Below are 7760 nucleotides of genomic sequence, written 5' to 3'. Positions count from 1 at the left end.
AAATTTGTTTTTTATAAATGTTATTCATTTGCAGGGCTTCTTTTGTTTGTCTAAACAGGCCTGTAGTGAAGTCCCACTACATTAAAGATTTTAGCTGGCTGAGGCGGCCGAATATGGATCGGATTTCGGTTAGAAAATCAAGAGTGGAGAAGAGATTCTTGATGATGAGCATTTATTTTCTATCTTGACTATGCAGGTGAGGTATGCATCTGTGATATTGCAAGGAATGGTCAGCGGTGCTATAAGCCGTTATGTAAACAAACACTTGCACCATTCGCACGTAACATTAGAACGCGGGTGATGACGCAGCAAATTAGTTCGGCAAATCACGGCCGAAAATAAACGGTAAAACCCGATCGTTATAAACACTGGAAATTACCAATAACATGCATGACACATACAAATAAGAACTGAACATATATGTACTCACTTGTATTGCATAAACACATTATTCAGAGCATAACCTGCAGCATAAACAATGATCGACAGTCATCTCGTACTGGTGTGCATCACATAACATCGACCGTGCAGGAAACAATTATTAAACTTAAGTTCCTAGGACAGGCTTTCTGACACAGCCGCCCCCAATTATCTGCCAGGATAATTGTACATTCTAAGAAAGTCTGTCTGCAATGTCAGGAACATTATCTTCGAGGTGAGGAAGTGGAATTAACCGCACGACTGGACGAGTGTAAGTTTTTTCCTTAACCTTAACTCGAGCAGTACGAATTTTACCATCAGGACCAGCTAACGTCTCAGAAACTGTTCCTACAGGCCAGAGAGTACGTGGGAGTTGTGGATCAACAATAAGAACTACTTGACCCACAGTAAGTTCCTTGCCGTCCTTTCTCCATTTCTGACGATCCTGTAGACTCGGGAGATGATGGCGGATGAAGGCAGTCCAGAAATTATCAGCCAACACCTGGCTATGTCTCCATCTGCGTCTGCCGAGCAAGTTGTTAGAGTCATACAGGACTTGAGGTAGTGAGGCATCACGTCGGCCCATAAGGAGAAGGTTGGGAGTCACTGGGTCCAAGTCCGCGACGTCACAGGATATGTAGCCAAGTGGCTTGGAATTCAGAATGCCTTCCACCTCCACTAATAGGGTTTGCAATACTGGCTCTGGCACTGACTGCTCCCGCAGGATGACACGTAAGGCTGACTTTACAGATTTGACCTCACGCTCCCAAGTCCCCCCGAAATGAGGAGCACTCGGTGGGTTAAAGCGAAATCTAATCCGTTGCTCTGCAAGCAGCTCCTGAAGCTTTGGTGCCATGGCATTAAAGGTCTCTCGCAATTCCCGATCCCCTCCGACGAAATTAGTACCATTATCACATAGCAGTTCCATGGGTTTGCCTCATCTTGCAATGAAGCGACGCAGAGAAAGCAGAAATGCATCAGTGTCTAGCTGCTCCAATAGATCTAGATGCACGCACCGGGTTGTCATACATTTATAGAGCACTCCCCATCTCTTCTCTTGACGTCTACCAACTTTAACTGCAAAGGGGCCAAAGCAATCTACCCCTGTAGAGAAGAACGGGGGTTTGTAAAGTCGCAATCTGCTGGATGGAAGATCAGCCATTTGGGGGGTTTGAGGTTTGGCACGCCAGAACTGACAGTCTCTACAAGTGTGCTGATGTTTCCTAATTGCTTCTCTACCTCTTAGCACCCAATACTGGCGGCGCAGTTCAGCTAGGACCCTTTCCGAGCCAGGGTGAAGGAGTCGCTGATCTGTTTCCTTAATTAGCAGCTTGGTGACAGGGTGGCCAGATTCTAACACAATTGGGTGGATCGCATCAAAGTCTAAACTGTCAGCCCGACGTAATCGTCCGCCTACTCGGATGAGACCAGTGGCTTCATCAAACTCAGGGGCAAGAGAGCTCAAACGACTGTCAGTAGGAATAGATTGTCCAGTCTTCAGAGCCTTGACTTCGAATGGGAATGAGTCACTTTGAGCCTGTGCCAGGAGGAGTTTCTCAGCTTCAATATAATCAGCTGCATCAATAGAAAAATCACTATCGGCAACAGCCGCCCCGTGAAGGGACCTAACAGTGGCCTGGATAAGTTCTTGCCATGTGGAGAACTGATTTGGGTCTGGGAGTGATGGGTTGTTCACTGAAATAGTACCAACGAAGGCAGATTTCTTTAATTCACTGAGTTCGGGCTCTACCTCAATCTTGGGAATGGATGGCCATTGGTCAGCTGATTTAAGGAGAAAGGCTGGTCCTGAACTCCATTGGTGAGGGCCTGTTAGCTCTGCTAAGGTCAGACCTCTAGTGATATGGTCAGCAGGATTGTGAGCCGAATCAACATACCTCCATTCAGCCATCTCGGTGAGAGTCTGTATCTCAGCTACACGTCCTCCAACAAACACCTTGTAGCGGCAAGACTCCGCGGTCAACCAGTACAGCACAGTTGTTGAGTCAGACCAGAGGGTGACTGAATCAATGAGAACAGTTAACTCAGACTGTATTACTTGGGCTAACTGGGCGCCAGTTAGTGCTGCACTCAGCTCTAAACGAGGCATGGACAGGCATTTTCTGGGAGCCACTCTAGATCTGGCCAAGACAAAGGCGACAGAGACATGTCCTTGATGATCAGAATTCCGTAAATAAGCCACTGAACCATACGCTCTTTCCGATGCGTCACAAAAGATGTGTAGCTCTCGAGTGACAGAAGGATTGTTAGTGCAATCCGGTGTGTAGAGTCGAGGAAACTGCAACTGTAGGAGAGTTGGAATTTCTCTAACCCAGGTTGACCACTTATCCCGCAGATGTGCAGGCTCAATCAGATCATCCCAGCCCAAGTTTTGCTTCCAAAGGTCCTGAATGAGAACTTTAGCCCTTGTAGTGAATGGAATTATAAATCCCAAAGGATCATACTGACTGGCCAAGGTCTTGTACATGTTCCTCATAGTGGGCTCCAATGTCTCGGTAAAATGTAAATTGTAACCCAGAGTATCATTGAGACAATTCCACCGCAGACCAAGAGTGGGCTCTTGCAGGTCCGTACTAGCTTTGGTCAACCATCGTTCACTGTTAGTGGACAGGGCCTCTGCTGGAAGATGCTGGATTACAGATGGTACATTACATGCCCATTGTCTCAGATCGAAGCCTCCCTCAGCCAGCAAGTGACGCAGTCCATCCACAACGTCCTTAGCTTCATCGGCAGTTGGTGTGCTGTAAAGACAGTTATCAACATAAAAGGAATTCTCCACTATGTTGACTAACTCAGGTGTGTCACTTTTGTGTCCTAGTGCATGGTGTTGGAGGGCAAAGATGGCACAACATGGACTACACGTAGTACCGAATGGAAGTACCTGCCATTCGTATATATCAGGCTCTTTATCCCTGCACATGTCCCTCCATAGGAACCGCAGCACCGGCTTGTCTTTAGGCAGCAGACGTACCTGGTGGAACATGCCTTTTATGTCCCCGCTGATAGCAACAGCGTGCTGGCGGAATCTCAGGAGGACACCCAATAAAGATGGTCCCAAAGTTGGTCCGGGCAGCAGCTGACTGTTCAAAGACTGCCCTTGATGTTGGTAGGAACAGTTAAAGACGATCCTGTCTTTCCCGTTATGATGTACTAGGTGATGCGGGATGTACCAAGACTCTGTGCTCTTGTCAGCTTCCTCCACAGTTATCTTGGCAACATAACCAGCTACCACCAACTTCTGGATCTCAGTGCAGTATGCTTTAGCCCTCTCCGGATCCCGTGCCAGCCTGCGCTCTGTGCTGCGTAGACTGGGAAGAACCGCTTCCTTCTCTGCGTGGAGCGAGCTCACAGGTGTCCGTCTCAGCAGGGGTGTAGCATAGCGTTGAACCCCATCCACATTTACTCTGATGGTGGAATCCTGAAGCATGGTGTAAGCTTCTTTATCTTGCTTAGACCTGGTGACTATTTTCTCATTGTATGGGAGGGTGTCAACTTGCCAGAGTCTCTCTACATGGTGGATAAGTTCATCACGGGCTGGAGCTGTCATGATGTGAAGACACTGCTGCCTTCCTCGTGAGGACTGCATAGGACTCATCGGGCCCTGGAGACACCATCCAAGTTGCGTGCAGACAGCTATGGGCCCCCCTACCGGGCCTTCGCATACGGGCTGAGTGGGTGTCAGGAGTTGAGGATTATCAGATCCAATAAGGAGCAGGGGCTTCACCCTGTCCACGGGAGGCAATGGCAGATCCTTCAGGTGGCGATAGGCATTCTGGAGCGCAGTGACTGGGTAATTGTGCTCTGCTAGACACAAACCTGTTGCAGTGAATGCATTGCATATAGCGAACTTCACCATGGGCTTGGTCACTGAAGACACCTCAAAGGAGACTGACAGCCCTTCAAGCTCCGTGTGACACTGTTGAATTGTCTGTAATGGAAGCAATTCAGGTGTACCAGTTAACTTGAGCTGCTGTAATGCCGGCTGGAGCACTATTGTCCTCTCTGACCCATCATCAAGGACTGCGTGGGTTTCCATAGTGCGGTGACCATGGTGGAGAAGGACTTTAACCACTTTTAACATGACCTTTGGTGAACGGTTAGGTCTGTCAAAGTAAATCCTGGTGGACGGCATGCTCACCATAAGTACAGCCTTGAACATGTCATTAATGGAATCATGTAGAACTGTGAGGTGAAGTTCTTTGCAGACCTTACATGGGCGCTTGAGGTTACAGGTCTCTACCGCATGTGCCCTACCACATCTCCAGCAACGGTTTCCCTCTTTAATCCAAGTGACAATTTGAGCTGTGGTCAACTTCTTGAACTGGTCACAAGAGTTGAGGTAATGGTCCCTGTTGTCGCAATGGGGACAATATGGCTTTAGCTTTGTACTGGGTTTCTGGTCTACAGATCCAGAGGGATGTGTACCTCTCTCATTGGACAAGAAAACTGGTGTTGCCCGCTCCTTTGGGCGAGTAGACATTGTAACCCTACCATGGGACTTGGGTAATTCACTCTGGAACAAGGTTGCGGCTCGGTTGGAGATGCGTTTTGCTTGTGACTTGGTCTCTAACCATGTGGCTAGATCAGGAAGTGTGTAAGTCCTGTCAGTACCCGTCTGGAGAATACCCCTGCTCAAGCAGTATTCAACGAAACCATCACGATAGGCAGATGGCAACTTACTTAACAGCCGATCGACATGAGAGCCACACATGAGCTCGTAACCATTCTGGCCCTCAAGAGTCCTTAGCATGCCCACCAATGATTGAACAGATAAGGCAAAGGAGTCAAAAGCGTTCGCATCACCCATTCTGATCGGTGGAGTGCTCATCATGGCACCCAGTTCTGACTGGACAAGCTGTCTGGGCTGGCCATACTTGTCCTGAAGAGCCTGCAGTGCAGCTGAATAAGGACGAGGATGATACATATAGGCTTTTGCCAGCTGCTGAGCACTGGGAAGTTTTAAGTGGCTTAACAAGACATGATACTTGTACTGCTCGCTGAGATGGCTGTGATTAGTCAACAAATTGTCCAGCGCCAATTTTAGCAAGGCAAAGTCACTCTCATTACCGCTTTCAAACACTGGTAACTTAGGTTGTGGGATGCCGTAGGCCGATGCAAACAGTAACTCAGTACCTGTATGTGCAGGGTGACTACCATGCAGAAAGGATGGTGGCTGCGCATGGCTAGAGCCGGTAGGTTGCAAAACTGGTGCCTGGTGGCTGGTCACTGGAGGCTGTAACAGACGTGCATGTGCTGTCGCTGGAGGAATCACAGTTTGTGGTAAAGTATATGACATTGCAGGCAGCTGCATTGTAGCTGTGATAGGCTGCTGTAGCACAGACGGCATGCTTGTCCTTAAGGGGAGTGCAGCAGTGGACATGACTGGAGCTCCTAAACGCGGTTGGGATACCACATTTGTTGCAGATAACACAGTGCGAACTGACACAGTTATAGGGGTAGTCTGAGATACCTTAGAGACTGGTGATGAGACTTCTTGTGGCAACAGGTGGGGCATTGCAGTGAATGGTGCACTTTCGGACTCGGCAGTCAATTGCAGTGGTCTGAATGATGGCTGAGACACCCAAGAGTCATCAAATATACTCTGTTCTGCATGACGAGTCTGTATTGTTGACGTTACAGCTGGTGACTGAGTAGCGGGCTGCTGAAGAGAGGATGATGAGTGATACGGACTCATGGTTTGACCAATATGTACAAGCTGAGGTGGAGACAAATGGCTGCCGGGTGAGCTTGTAGGGATAGGAGTGGTTGAACCAGAGTCTTTAACAAGCATCGAGGATACAAGCTTCGCTACCTCAAGCTCAGTTTCTGCTTGTTGCAGCTTGCGCTGTCTTTCTAGCTGCTTGGATAAGGCTTCTTTTGCTCTGAGAGCTTCCTCTTGAATGTGCTGTGCTTCTTTAGCTTGTGTCTGTAGCCGCTGGTATTCCACATCGGCCAATGAGTCCTCTGCGACCTGCTGACGGAGACTGTCTAACTGCCTTTGTTTAATCTTCTCCTCCAAAATAGCAGTCTGAACACTAGAGAGTTCTGATGGAAGATAAACGCCTGTAGAAGTGACAGATCGCCTACTTGTCCTGGATTGAGAGCTTGCACCGCTACGAGACGTTTTCCTCGAGCTGCTTCTTGGCTGATTGGGACAGTGGGAAGAAGCTTTGGAAGGAGGGTCCTCAGCGGGTCGGTAGCCAACCTCATAATCGTCCAGGTGAGAAGGGAGATTAGTCTTGCGGCGTGGTCTGTCCATTGTCTCTAATGTGTCATCTTTTGCTGGATCCATATTGGTGTAATATTGCTCTCATCCGGCTCGAAGGACCATATTCTGTAGTGAAGTCCCACTACATTAAAGATTTTAGCTGGCTGAGGCGGCCGAATATGGATCGGATTTCGGTTAGAAAATCAAGAGTGGAGAAGAGATTCTTGATGATGAGCATTTATTTTCTATCTTGACTATGCAGGTGAGGTATGCATCTGTGATATTGCAAGGAATGGTCAGCGGTGCTATAAGCCGTTATGTAAACAAACACTTGCACCATTCGCACGTAACATTAGAACGCGGGTGATGACGCAGCAAATTAGTTCGGCAAATCACGGCCGAAAATAAACGGTAAAACCCGATCGTTATAAACACTGGAAATTACCAATAACATGCATGACACATACAAATAAGAACTGAACATATATGTACTCACTTGTATTGCATAAACACATTATTCAGAGCATAACCTGCAGCATAAACAATGATCGACAGTCATCTCGTACTGGTGTGCATCACATAACATCGACCGTGCAGGAAACAATTATTAAACTTAAGTTCCTAGGACAGGCTTTCTGACAGGCCAGTAAGAGACTATTGACTCTTACTCATCCTTTTAATTACACAAATGTCTCACTAAGATGTCTACAAATGGATAGAACTCAGGGGTGCTAAAATCCACCGGGGAAATTCTGACCGCATTTGTATTTGTATTTGTAAGGAACTATAGATCTAAGAGCATTCTAGAAAGAGCTTTGTGATTGGAGGAAAATTTCAAGCATCATGCAAGGACATATATCTGGGTATCAGACCCATAGCACTCCAATATGTTACCTTTATAAATTTAGAAAAGACAGAGAGTAGTGTTCTTCTCTCAGGGGCACAGAGAGCAGTGTCTTTATCTAAGGGGCACAGAGTAAGTTCCCTTCTCTCTGGCCTTTTCGGCCCCTCCTTTCTCCTTTCTCTTCTTGCCGTCCATGGGTAAAATGTTAAAACGTTAAAATGTTAGCAAAAAACCACACTGTCCACTGCCAAACAATTTACTTTTCATTGA

The sequence above is a fragment of the Garra rufa genome, chromosome 1 (assembly GCF_049309525.1).
Source record: "Garra rufa chromosome 1, GarRuf1.0, whole genome shotgun sequence".
NCBI classification, from domain to species: Eukaryota; Metazoa; Chordata; class Actinopteri; order Cypriniformes; family Cyprinidae; genus Garra; species Garra rufa.
The sequence above is the reverse complement of the archived record's forward strand: the minus strand, read 5'-3'. Positions refer to the sequence as shown.